The sequence below is a fragment of the Rissa tridactyla genome, chromosome 18, assembly GCF_028500815.1.
Source record: "Rissa tridactyla isolate bRisTri1 chromosome 18, bRisTri1.patW.cur.20221130, whole genome shotgun sequence".
Lineage (NCBI taxonomy): Eukaryota > Metazoa > Chordata > Aves > Charadriiformes > Laridae > Rissa > Rissa tridactyla.
Window position 1 is genome coordinate 1,345,076 of NC_071483.1, and position 13,958 is coordinate 1,359,033.

At 44.6% G+C, this 13,958-nt stretch overlaps 1 protein-coding gene across 1 annotated transcript in view; it reads right to left on the reverse strand.

Annotated features, from left to right (window-relative positions):
• CSMD2 (CUB and Sushi multiple domains 2) overlaps positions 1 to 13,958 on the reverse strand; it is a 293,220-nt gene that overhangs the window by 232,523 nt on the left and 46,739 nt on the right. The window lies entirely within an intron of this gene.

Here is a 13,958-nt window from a genome sequence, read left to right on the forward strand (position 1 = left end):
TGACCTCACAGAAAGCACGTTCAAGATGTTATCTGTCCCTTTGCTTTGGTGTGAGCTAAATACTAAAAAATAAAAATAAAAAAATACCCGTCAGTGTTTATAACTGCACAGGTGAGGCTGCCACAGACTCTGCACACCAACAGCCTTCCCTGAGCGCACGTTATATTTACAGTCAATATTCGAGGGGTCACGCGCATAATGTGTCTGTGTGTTAAGGAATGGATGAAGCTGCTGAACGACGAGAAAAAGATAAAACGATCAGAAAGAGCTTTTCAGTGGGTTTTGGTGTCTGGTTGGGGTTTTTTGTTTGAGGTTTTGGGGGGTTTTTTGTTCGTTTGTTTTTCTTCCAAAGCAGAGGTGGTTTCTTATCTCCTCTGACTGTCGAACCCCAGGATAACATCACATGAAGTTGAGCTTTCCGGCATTGGCAGGTCTATTTTACTGGTGTTTTAGTTAGAAAAGCTTCATCTTTCCGAAGTGGTCTTGGCTGTGGTGGTTTTGTTGTGTGCATTGCTGTTTTTAATGTAAAACTCACAGGACATGAATTATCTTTTACACCACTTAATCCCTATTAAATTTAGTTGAAATACTGGATTAAAAAATTACTACTAGTCTACACACAGAGGGCATAATTGCATTCCTCATGTCTTTCAGAAACCAATCTAAGAACAACATGATGAATTTTATGACTGGGATACTCACACACAGCTAATAAAAATTTACACTTAAGGAAATAAATGCCATAAGTAACACATTTTGCTTTCCATCTACTGCATAAATTAAAGGGCATACACTTAACTCTTACAAACTAAATGATTTCTCTTATAATGAAGTTTATACAGCGTGTTACAGCACTGGGCTGGGCCTGTGATGGTGCAAATCAGGAACTTCAACTGACATTATCCATTTTGACCACCTACAGTTGGCACAATTATGTTCAGTGCTCAGGAAAAAAAAAATAAATTAGTGTTTTCTAAAAGCATCCTCTTTACTGAGAGCTAACTGGATAGCAGGGATTTGATGGGAAAAGGTTGAGGCTGCACAGAGATGTGCCTGTGAGTTCACACTGGGCACTTCCCAGAAAAACATGCACAAAATTTTATATCAGAACCCGATCTAATTCTCTTTTAAGAGAGGTTCAGTTTCATTCCTTTCAAGTGGGCATTGGTCATATCAGACCAACATATCTAATAACTAAACACCATTAAGTAATTAAAGTTTTTGCAATCAAAATGTGGAATTACTAGATAATCATTAGGGATTAAATACTCCCAGTACAAAAGGGAACGTGTAAAAGCCCATTTTCAGGAAGAAAGTGGAACTTGTTGCAGTTCTGCATATAAAATCGCGGAGGGCAGACTGCTTACACCAAATGTTACTATTTTCTGCGAGTTTTTCACTTTTCCACTAAAAGTATTTCTCAGTGACCAGAGTTATCTAGCAAATGAAACAGGCTGAAGAATTTTCTCTAAATATTTTAATCTGTAGTATGCTTTAGATCAGCTTTTCCATTGTATTTTATTTTCGGTTGTTGGATTACCCGTTATTTTATACCAGGCTTTCCTATCATCTAGAGAGAGCAGCACTTTCCACGGCTCGGTACAGCACAGCTACCCAGACAGACGGGTCAGATCTATTAGTACTTCCACAAGGTGAAAGAAAGCCAGGTTTTGCTCTACATTTCAAGGATTACTGATTGACAGGCCCTACTCTTATGAATAATAATAATATCACCGAGCCTGTCTGTGCTTGAATAATCATTGTTTTTGCTCTCTAATAACACGGTAGGGTTTATATGGAAGGCTGGAGGGCGTAAAGCCACAGTGACCTTCCCCACTTGAGAAGAAGCTGCTGAAAGTGACGGCGGATTAAAAACCGGAGCAATTGAGATCATGCTCCGGCCCCTTCATCTCCAGACACACCAGCCCATAATAAGCAGAACGATAACAACAAACTGGGATTGATGACACTCCCTTCCTCCCCCCCACTCTCCCCCGTCTTCAAACAGCATTTCACCTCGCCATTTCTAATGCCTGGGGAAAGAACCAATTCGCGCTTTCTGCGCTGGTTACGCGCTCCCAGCCTCCCTGAGCACAGCCCCAAACGCCCCAAACACTGAAATCATCTCGGATCCGGATGGCAAGGCAGATACCCACGTAAAAGTACATTTTCATCTAGATATTGACAGTGTTACAGGCGTTGTTTCCCGACATCACCCTGAAATTGTCGTTAATACTCTCCTCACACAGCGGCAGCTCCTGCTCGGAGCGAAGCATCGCCGCTGTCGCTCAGCCTCAGATATCTCTACGTGGCACTTTCCAGACACACGAGCTGCAGGCTCAAGTAAATAAATGCCTTTTCCCCAGTTTTTAGATATGGTAACAAATAGCAAAAATTATAAAGGCAGTTGATACCTAAGACACGAGGAAAATATGAAATCAGGAGAAAAATCTTCTTACACATGCACTCTTTCTATTTATATACAGGAAGCTGAACCATTACCAACACAGCTCATATCTGCATGAACAGCTTTTGTACAGTGCAACACAAAACACCCTGTTTTGAGTGAAGAACAGAAAAATGAGTGCCTCGACTGAAGTAACCAATGTGTTCAAGCAAAGAGCAGCACGCACCCCTCCAGCTGCACGCAGCCCCGTGCTCTTCGGTATTAAAATTACAAATTTCAGTTGAACATAGCCTGCATGAAGGGATGTGTTTTGGTGGAAGAGAAGGAAAAGGGGCTTTTTTGGTTTTTTACATCTTAAATGGCTGACAGCTAATCATACTGCTCACTTCATCAAAATATTATTCAAGGTGAGAATGCATGGTAATCAGAGAGACACAGATCACACGTAGCATGTGCTTCTGGAAGCAGAGATAAAGTTAATTAAATCCTCATTTAATTTGAATTAAGATGGATTCACTCTACTTGAGCTGATCAAAACCCTAAACCGAAAGGTATACCGCACAGAGTTGTAGCCTTTTGTTATTTAAGCTTTCCTGAGGATACATTAATTGCGTAGACTAATATATACGTACAGGCCTTTTTCATATCATCTGCTTTAGCTCTCAGCTTCTCTGCTTTCCAAGGAGTAACATGGGTGACTGGGCAATAGGGGGGTCCTGTCCTGCTCCTCCCGGGGACAGGACGAGCGCTGGAAGAGCTCTCCCGATGCACCAGAGACGCCTGTGTGACACCCCCTGGGTCACAAGTGCTGTGCACGCAGGAGTGATGAAAAGACCAAAGAAAAGGGATGTAGCGAAGGAGGAGGAGATAAGAGGTCAAAGCAGAGAATTACAAGGCCAAGAGCCACCCCCATTCCTACTCAGTGTCAGGGCAAGAGTGGAACTGCTGGAGACCTGAACACTGAGCTTCTCCTGTTCAGTCAGTCCCTCATCCAAAACATGGTGCTTTCTGCTTAGCACAGCCCAGCCCTATGGAAAAGCAGAGAGAGAGGACGCTTCTGTCCTCCACCACCGTGAAATCCCTCCTGCTGGCCTGTGTCCTGGTCACCTGAAGAGGGGCTGGGGGTCCTTCCACTTTGTTCCTGCAAGAACCACCAGGAGTCACCAGCACGTCAAAACTTAAGCTACAGCCAGAGCAGGGCTCTTCCAGGGAGGTGAGCCCCGGCAAACCGCGTGGAAGTTATTTACTTATTTATAGTCAGGTTCTACTTGGACAGATGACATTTTAATCTCAAAATTGGAAAGAAATACCGCCAGGTAAAGAAAAGGGGAAGGAATTACCATCCAGGCTAGGTGGATTTGAAGGGATTGAGAGGAGATGTCTCACAGGAGCTTAGATCCAATCAGCACATGTCAGAGGATTTTGTGGGATAGGTTTTCTGTTCCTCGGTCAAGCAGGTTTCCTTTCGGTGCCTCTGCAAACTGCGCTCTATTTCCCTGCCACCACTGCTATGAATGGCATTCAGCTCTTAGCAAGCCACCAAAGCAATGCTGGCCAGCCAAGCCACTGCCGCTCTTCCTGCGGGAATTGTTTGCCTACATAATCAGAAGTCCACTAGGCTTCTACTAATGGAGAAACTGGAGCTTAAAGCTAATTCTTCCTATCTAAATTGCTATATATAGACAACTGTAGTCAGTATTTTCAGCAATACACACACCCAACTTCCTCTAAAGTATCTCTGATCTGTGTATCAGATAGAAGATTGATTTATGTGCCTAAATCAAGGTGTAGTCTCAAATAAATATCCCACTAAAGAAAAAAAAAAGTATGGGCCACTGAAAGCCATTTAAGACAATGAGGATTCTTGCAGAAGCCCCAGCTGGTGCAAGACAGCCACAAGCCAATCTCTCCAGCTGAGGACCAGCCCCAGTGTTCCTTTCTTCACGCACAGAAACAAACCAATAAATTTTATAACCATTAGAACAGTGATCTCTAAAATTACATTTGTGAATCCTATGGAGCAAGAAACATTTTCCAGGCTGGTGGATTTCTGCAGGCAGCTCCAGGACTGAACTAGTATTCAAACCTCTGGTCACATCAGAAGGCCAAAATAATAAAGCCTGCAGTTATAGAGAACTCCGAGATGCTATTTCAGCACCTCACCTTCCTTTGTATAGCTACCGTGGTTGTACCTGCTCGAGCACCCTGTGTGTGTGTAAGGATCCAATAGTAATGAAGGACGGACGAGCCTTTTAACCAAATTGGCTTGGCAGCAAGTCTGAAATTTTCGCACAGCTCATTAGTAGTGACTTTTTATGGAAATGTATGCTGAAACAAAACCAAACGCATCTAACAACTACATGTTCTGCAAATAGATTCCTTGATTGAAAAGAAATAGCTCTCTATTATATGCGGGGAAAAAAAAGGAGCAAGAAGGGAAGAAAATGAAGGATTTAGGAAAGCGCTGCAATGAGAGTCTTTCATGAAGTACCCTCCCGCTGCGGGGCTCAGCCTTCCAGGCACTGATTCTCAGCATCTTTCACCTGTCCAGTCCCGTAGACCATCCCACAGGTCAGGCAGGTACATCTCAAGCACAAATGACCCACCATTTCCAAATGCCACGAAAGCAGAAGCAACATCAAAGTCTCACAAATTCTTTAGTATTTTCTGCACTACTTCCATGTGCTCTTCCCCCAAAGGGGCTGACGACGGAGCAGCGGTTCCACGAGGGCAGCAGCACTGGGGCCTCCTCGACAGCACAGTGTCCCCGCATCAAGGCTGAGCAAGTGTCACTTGACGTTTGTTTAAATGCTTAATACTGGATCTTATTTGCAAAGCATTAGCATTCCTGCTCTCCTGCGTCTGCACTGATTGGTCTCATTTGCATATGCAAATCAAATGCCAGTATGAGACACTTAATATTCCCTCAACTTCATTTAGCGCTGCAGCAACATGGGTCAATATCTCACTCCATCCCCCAGTATGTGGGGAGGGCTCTAGCTGAGTCAGCAAATGCTAATAAGCTTTGCTGCTTTCAAGTCTTAAAATCAATTAGTAGTATATTAAGGCAGACTTGCTGGGAGCTCATTTAAGTAATAAAAATCTTTTGTCTAGCTAAAAAGGAAGAGAATAGGAAGGTTGACTCTTCCTTCCCCAGGGAGTTGTTTTAATCGGAAGCCACAACGGAAGGCGATGCGTCTGCCACAACCTTGGCAGGAGCGGGGAGCAGCTCCGCCGTTCGCGCTGGCTGGAGAGGGAGAGCAGTAAGGGTATCTGAAAAACACAGTCTTTAGCACAGGTTTTTCCCCTGCCCTTGCTTGAACAGAATTAACATACCCAGACAGCAAGAGGAATTCAGAGCAGCAGATCCACAGCCACCACCCCTCTGCCCTTGTGCTCACGACATTAATCCTGTGCTGCAATGGCACTTCGCTCGCGTTGACGTGTACAGAGCAGTGACACCAGGCTGTCACAGCACACAGCATCCTACCCAGGAGCACAGGCATCCGGCACTAACGCCACGACCTGCTGGGAACACGCACTGCCATGAGAAGCTGCACACTCGGCTTCGGCCAACGAATGGTCCACCACCACCCTGGCCTCACCCACTGAATTCCCCCCAAACCCACATGCTCCGGGTTCCCTTCCCCACCCCAATGGGTGCTCAGCACCAGCAAAGCTCTGGAATTAAGTGACTGCACCAAGAAGATCCACGGCAATTAGAGCAAACCCAACTGACAGGTTGGACGGAGCAGCCTGGGCTGGTGGGAGGTGTCCCTGCCCAGGGCAGGGGGTTGGAACCAGATGAGCTTTAAGGTCCCTTCCAACCCAAACCATTCTGTGATTCTATGACACCAGGTGTCAGTCGCAGGCTTGCACCCCTCCGACAGCAGACGGAGCACAGACAGCTGATTTTAAGGTATTTCCCCTCTCTGTGATGCAGCTTCTGCGCCTCACAGGGCCCAGCGCCTGCTGCTGTGTTACGGTGCGACAGACGGCACCAGCCCCACCAGTACTTGACCTTGCAGCACCCACGAGAGGCTCACATCAAAGCCAAACTGCACCTCAGCTGGCGACTGAGCTAATTTCAGCTTTATTTGCATCTGAACATTCCCCCCACATAAAGAAAAGAAGTGCCTGTTCATAACCAAGTGCAAGTGTGTCCCTAACCACACTTCCCTGGGAAATACAGCGGCCAGCACAGCTAGTTACATTTATTTCTTCATCTTCTAATCGAGATTTTTGTTTTATGAGTGCCGGGCTACCTGGTGTAGCACCAAGCTCATAAACACTGCAAGGGGCAAACACCTGGCTTATTTGCTTGATTCTACTTCAGCAAATTTATTGGACATCATCTGCCATCATCAGCCTGAGCAGCACTTACACCAGTTCCTGCCAAGGCTGTGAAAAATAATTGAGTCACCACTGTCATGCCAATTTGCCATTCATTTCCTTTCAAGGCTGAAATGCCACTGATGACTGGAATATGCTTCTGACCATGAGAACAGCTTCCTCCATGGAACAAAAAGGAGTAAACAGATAAAGATAACTGGAAATAAATGGCAAAACAGGCTTTACAAGCCAACATCAGATTTTTCAGGTGGCTTTTTGCCCTTTAAAAGTTATTCATAAAACAACTGCTCTTTGTCTAAACCACTGTCAAACTCTGAAGCAGTCTTTTTTTTTTTTTTTAACATGACATCTAAGACTTCAAAGGTATGTACTCACTGTCAGGCCAACACCAGCTCTTCCAGTGCTAGCACAGGCCAGTACAAAGGGGAGCGAGAAGCCCTGGCAGGAACCCAGGCTAACGTGGGCTATCAAGACCAGTTGACTGACTTCGACCAACCAGATACTTTACTATTTCTCTCCGCAAATTTGCATCCACCACTCCAACCACGTGGCTGACCAGAAGAGTTGACTGTGCGAAATGACTGTTTCCAATCTGCATATGGTACATTAAATGAAACAGTAGTTGCACATTGCGAACAGCTGATGACAAACAGGGACATGGCTACAGAGCTGAGATATTGTGGAAAAATTCCAAAGAGCAGCTGTAAAAAAAACATCTGAAACCATATGACAGACAAACCTATTGCCAACCAAGTTTTTTACATTAGGTAGAAAACACTTAATTGGAGACAGAATCAATCCACTGCTATGCTTTAAATCTAATTATAAACGCACTTCTCTTCCAGACGCTACACCATGTAAAACAATCCTGTCACTCAATATTATTGACAATGCTGCGCTGCCTTACTGCTGATGTGGTATCTTGGTTTCTCACGTAGCCCAAATACTAATACCTTGCAAACACGCAGCAAATCAAAGCGCCCTGTGCCGACGGCGGGGCTGCAGGGTTTGGCACAGCTCTGAGAGCCCCCCTGCACCCCTGGGATCCCCGGAGTGAGGGGTGAAGCCAGCGGTGCAAAGCCCCCTCCTCCTGCTCTTCCTCACCACTGCCCACCGCTGACCCGTGCCAGATGTTGCGGCACAGAGGAGCGGGAGGCCCAGCTGCGTGGGGTCCGTTACCCTTTAGCTGTCCGTCCTTCGACAGTGTCACCGCACCGCTGCTGCCCTCCCCGGCGCGGCTGGAGCTTTCTGCTTTTTCTTGCCGCTCAACAGGCAGCAGCGACAGCAGACGGGTAACACCGACTTTTTGTTCTTATCCTTTCTTTCAGGCATGATGCTCATTATGATCAACCATGCTTTTTTTAACCCCCCTGCAGTCAAATGGATTGGGGCATTGCAGACGTAGGAATATCAACACTCAAACACGACCCGTTCAGTTCTTGCTCTGTTTCTAGAACAATCAGTTCTTTTACAGCCATTTGGAAACGGCAATGTGACTCATAAGAAGTCAACTCATCCACAAACCTGATAAGATACAAACATTAACAATAAGATAGATTAAAAATGTGTATTATTAATAAGTGCATGATGCCAGCCCAGCCAATTTACGATCTCAGCTGCTGATCTCTTTGGCTGGTTTGAATGCTCTAAGCAAGTTACTGCAGCAAAATAAACTAATATAACAATTTTTGGTAGGTAGAATTAGATGAGAACTCCAGGGTCGTCTGCTACTGTCCTCCGCTATTTCATTGCTTCTCCATATGGTGGGCCTACATTCAAAATACGGGCAACTTCTCTTTACAGCATTCCATATAATTTGCAACTATCAGGATTTAAACTCTTTGGAAAGGTTTTCAGGTTCTGCCATTCCACAATACAACAGATGAGAAGTTTTCTAAAATTTAAATTAATTACAAATTTGAACAAATTAACTATTAAAATAATAATATGTATTGAGCACAAAAACCTTCACTTTAGTATTTTTATCACCGATTCAATACAACTAATTCCATCAGCACATTTTCAAATGGGCAACAGTATTTTGTACCCACATGACGGAAGACGCGGGAGCTGGGGCTGCTCCGGGACAGCAGCGTGAAGTGGAGCTGGAGGTCCCTGTTTGCAAACAAACTAGCGGCAGATGAAAGATGCTGAAAGGAACAACCCAATGGTGTATCTCTGCTGCAATCATCTGCTGCGATTTACAAACAGTGACAAACATCTCAAAGTTACAGTGTTAAAGCCTCTTAGAGATGAAAGGGCATTTTGAACCCCCTGTTTCAGAGTGTTGGCACATTCACGGAAACATCATTTTATGGCATCCCACGCTGTTCGTCCCCATAGCTGTATCACTACAAATTGTGAGGGCTACAAACTTTTCTTTTTTCTAATTGAAACTTTAGTTCTTGAGAACAGCTCTTTAATAACGAAACTTAATAGGGTGGATTCAGCATGGAGTTCTGGCCATTTATATATTTAGGAATCATTTTAGCAGTTACAACCACCACTGAAGTAAAACACCAAACAGTCCAGTAATACTGCTCCAGCCCAGAACAAGCAGAGCACTCTTCACCTGAAGCTCAGAAGAAATTTTAAAGCAATAATATTGTGTAAATGGGAAGACAACATCAGTATGCTAGACTAATTTTGTATTTAGTGCCCTATTAACACTCATAAATTTGGTACACACCCTTTAATATTCCGAGTCACGAAGCCACTCGGACTGTGTGCCTGAAGCTAAAGAAAGCACCTGCAGAAGCAAACCAGCAATGATGGCAATCACATTCACCATCCCAATAGGAATTTTCTTTTTTCCTTTTAAAGGAAACATGCAAGGCCATTAGACTCACTACTCTGCACTCTCTGCCGACTCACCAGACCTACCTCCCGGCGGCATCACGGCTTTCCCGGGGAGTTCTCCCTGCCGAGCACCAGCTCCACCACGACCCTGACTCAGCCTGAGACACCCAGGGAGGGGAGCAGGGAGGGATCAGCCCGAGGGAAACACAGCTACGTTCTTTCCCAGGTCACAACCGATACTAAAATTAGGAGGCATAGTAAACAAAAAGCCACTAAGACAAGGTACATTAAACCCAACAGATAAGGATGAAATGGTCAAAATCGCAGAAGCAGTTCACTGAATGAGAGGTAAAGAACTACGTCTATTAAAACAAAACAGCCTTAAGAGGTATTGCACAGTCCTCGAAAGCTTTATGCCACACACTGCACACGCCCAGTACTAAGCAGACCAAAATAAAAGCGTAGCTGTTGAAGAGTCAATACGCGCCGGCATCCAGATCCACATGTTCAACTGCAGGGTTACTTAGTTTTTGAACACGCTAAACCATCCCTCGCAGAGATTCAATCACACAAATAAAGCGACGTCAAACTCGCAGACAAAAGGAGCAGCAGAGCAAGACTCAGAGCTTTCATCCTTCCCACTGCCACCAGAACAAGGGTTAATCTGGACTTTGCTGCAACTTGGGATACAGATTCATTTGTCTTGGTCTGAAAAAGGAGAAAAGCATGAAGCCAGTAAATTTACCAAGAATCCTGTATGCTTCCAATTATGATTTAGGTACTGAGAGAACTGGGCCCCAGCTGGAGCTTTAAATGAGCCCAATATGGTGTTCGCTCAGAAGGTAAATTGGCATAAAAAGTATATTTAGTTATGGCTTAAAAAAAAAAAATGTTAGCCTATTCTGTACTAGCCGGGCAGTTCTGAAGTTTATTTACGCAGCTGGAGAATATGCTTTGAGCAGCCACCGGGCAAGCATGAGTCACCATATAACCACCAGGCAGCCCCCAGGGACGGCGTGGCCACCCCTCATCTCTGGTGGGCTGCTCCCACCGGTTTAGCATCCTTTCCTTCAAGGGGCTCTTGAAGCCTCAGAGACTCTCCAGTCCCCACAGCAGCATCAGCCCCAAGGACTGAAATCTAAACTGCTCCTGAAGAACTTTCTCGCAGCCCAGTGAACCTGATCCGAGCCTTCAGAGCCCAAGTCGTACTCCCAGCACAAGCAAATCAGAGCCAGTTTTTCAGAAACTCTTCCCAGAGTTTTACATAGAAGAGTCATTTTCAAAAGACAAAGAGAATTTGTGGGTCCAAATTCCTCCACTCTGGTCTTTGAAAAAAAGGAATCACTATCTCCCAATTTATCAAAGGACTTACAAAAAAAAAAAATGCACCTTCCCAGAGGCCTTGCGGAATCCCCGGCTGGGGGCCGTGGGGTTCCCCCTCCCAAGGACAGCATCGGTCTTTACCATTATCAGAAGCTGTTTTGAACAGTTATGTGTTTTTACAAGACTCTTGAATACTCCCATTTCCAAAGACATAGAGAAATCAAAATAATCAGTTTGTCTTCCATTAATGGGGCAACTGTTACTATAAAGTTAAATTACAGATGGGAAAATGAGAAATGAAGCCGTTTCCGAGCTTGTGCACAGCAGCAATACAGCCACAGCGCCGGGAAATCTCCTTCAGGTTTAGCAAAAGGAATGGTCAAAGCGGGACAGGAACCAGTTTTTAATTGTATTTTCTAAATATGTATGGACAACTCCACAAACAACCCTCTGAAGAATGAGATATTTGCACTTGAGAAAGAGGAGGGTATTTATTATGAAGGAAAACAGCACCATTTACTTGGGGCTTTTTCCCTCTGTATTTAAACACTTCTAATTTCTTAAAATAAGCAGTGTTCTTCTAGGCATAATTGTTTCTTTTCAATCAAGCACTTAGTGTTTGCAGCTATCAAATTTGTTGCAGCTGTAATCAAACACGATGCCTTGGGAAGGAAAATCTTCACCTACTGTTAAATCTTGCTGCATCACACAGCAACAGAGTCCAACACGCCCTGGTCCAACTGAACTTTGCTTTTGAAAATAAAAAAAATGGACATTAAAACTCAAAAGGTTACACAGATGAGGATTCCTTAAAAGTATTCAACATCATCGCATTCCTCTTCTTTCAAATAGCACTTTCGCTGTTAGAACACAAATGCCATGACTGAAAATCCAATCCCATCTGAGAGAGAGCGAAAGAAACTGAGGCACGGTGCAAAACTGTGACTTGAGAACATCCATATGGCAGGACAGGGACAAAGGTAAAGTGAGAATCTAATTCCTTCCTGGTCATACCAGGAATCCACTGGACAACACCATCCAAGCCACAGCAGGACAGGTCTCAGGTGAGATCCCTGTGCCTTCTACAGCTTCCTGCACCGTTTGAAGACCACTCCTGGTCAGCAGCCTAAGGAAAGATCCGCTCTCCCCCTCGGGATACAGAGACGCCGTTTTCGGTCTGCAGGGTGCCATGAACTCAGTCAGCCACTGGTCTTCTCTGTGTCCCGGCTTCTCATCACAGCACTATCTGTCCTCTTGCCTCCTCCTCTGCTTCCTTTGTCCCCGTCCACCGGAGCGCAAGGTTCAGAGGCTGGGCTCCAAGGTCGGAGCAGCTGGCACTGCTCCGCAGCCCCAACGCCTGGCCTGTCCCTGCCAGCCACCAACACACCCCCAGCCTCGGCGGGACTTGTGACACACCGTGTCAGAGCAGAAGGAAGCTCCACGCAAGATACCCGGGCCCTGACTGCTCGCGTGGTGTTTGACAAACGCTGGCAGAGGCTCGGAAAGAAGGACCCGTGCAGCCTTGAAAAGCATAAAGTTTCATTAAGCTCACGAGCCCCCACAGTTTATAGCATCGCTCCCCAGCCAGGCATGATAAAGAGCAGGTTCCGGTATCTCTCCTTAAATCCCTTTCTATTTTTCATACCCTCAAGACTAACAAGGCAGCCAAGAGGTAATGGTTTACAAATAATATGTCACTTTATTTTACATCTACATTAGTAAACTAAGAAAACCACCTGCTATTCATCATGAACTGTTATTAGCATTATTGAGGAAATGGTGTGGAATTTATATCAATTTTCCTCTTATTGTAAGAGACTTGCCCAATTTATTTTAAATGTCAACTTACTATGTATTCATCAGGTGTGTGGCAGCAGTGATTGTAATTAATTTCACATTGTAGTCCAGGCGTGTGCCTTTAACATTAGCTTCACACATCTTGCAGGGGAAGCAATAAATGGAAGCATTGGTCATTTTTGGTCATTAAATCTTCAGGAATATTTTTCACAAGATGAGAATGGCAAGATTCACGTCCTAGTAAAATTCTAACTTAGATTATTTATAGCCGTCTCTACTTTGAAATTCTCCCGCAGTTGAAATTAAATGCAAGACTCTGCAACAGCTGGTTAGGATTTTTGAGAAGAATCATTTAGTCATAAAGAAAAGGAAAAAAATCCCATAGTCTAAGGGTGAACAAGGCTAATTGTGAAAACATGTTGAATTCAAGGGACAGTTTAACAGGGGAAAAAACAAATTTAAGGATGCTAAAAGCATGAAAGTGCTTAATTTAAATATTTTCTAAATCGTATGTTCTGAAATGGAGCTTCCTAAGAACTGCTTACATTTAATAAAAGAATCTCTTAAGTAAGAAAATTACCTTCAAAGTATTATATTTAAATGAAAATGAAATTTTCTCTGTTCTTTCAATTCAGCAAGAAAAAGCTGACAATTTCTCATTCCCAGTCATCCTGTAATGGTTGCCCCTGTTTCTTTTTCCAGATGATCCACTTAATGACAGTTATTTGTGCCGATCTCGTCACGTCTCCGCTCTCCAACTGCGATTTGCTGTGGGTTTGCCCACTCTCACACCACCACACAGCAGCTCCTGAACGCTCTGTGTGCTCTCACGAACACCAATTCTTAACGGCATGTACAAGGAGCCATTCTGACCTTGTTTTGCAACTCAGAAACTGGGAACCCAAACTCCACAACCAACGTGAGATTGTTGAGAGCCCAGGTGGGAGGAGAAAGCCAGGTCTCAGGAGCCGGGAGCCTTGCACCCGGAGATGCTGCACCCTCAGCAGCATCATCCTGTCGCAACCATTTCCACTCCTTGAGGGGCAGCTGGGCTGAGGAAGGAGGACATCAGCCTCTGTTTGCTCTCAACACCGTCTTCCACAGCAGAAGAACGACTATACAAACCTACTGTTTGCTGAGCTTTGAAACAATATTTGGCATCTAGAGAAAAATCACAACAAACAGCAAGAGAGCGGAGAACAGGAAGAATCAGACAATGAAAGCAGACAGAAACAAGCTGGCAACACACACCAAACTAAATGAAGAGAGATGAGGAAGT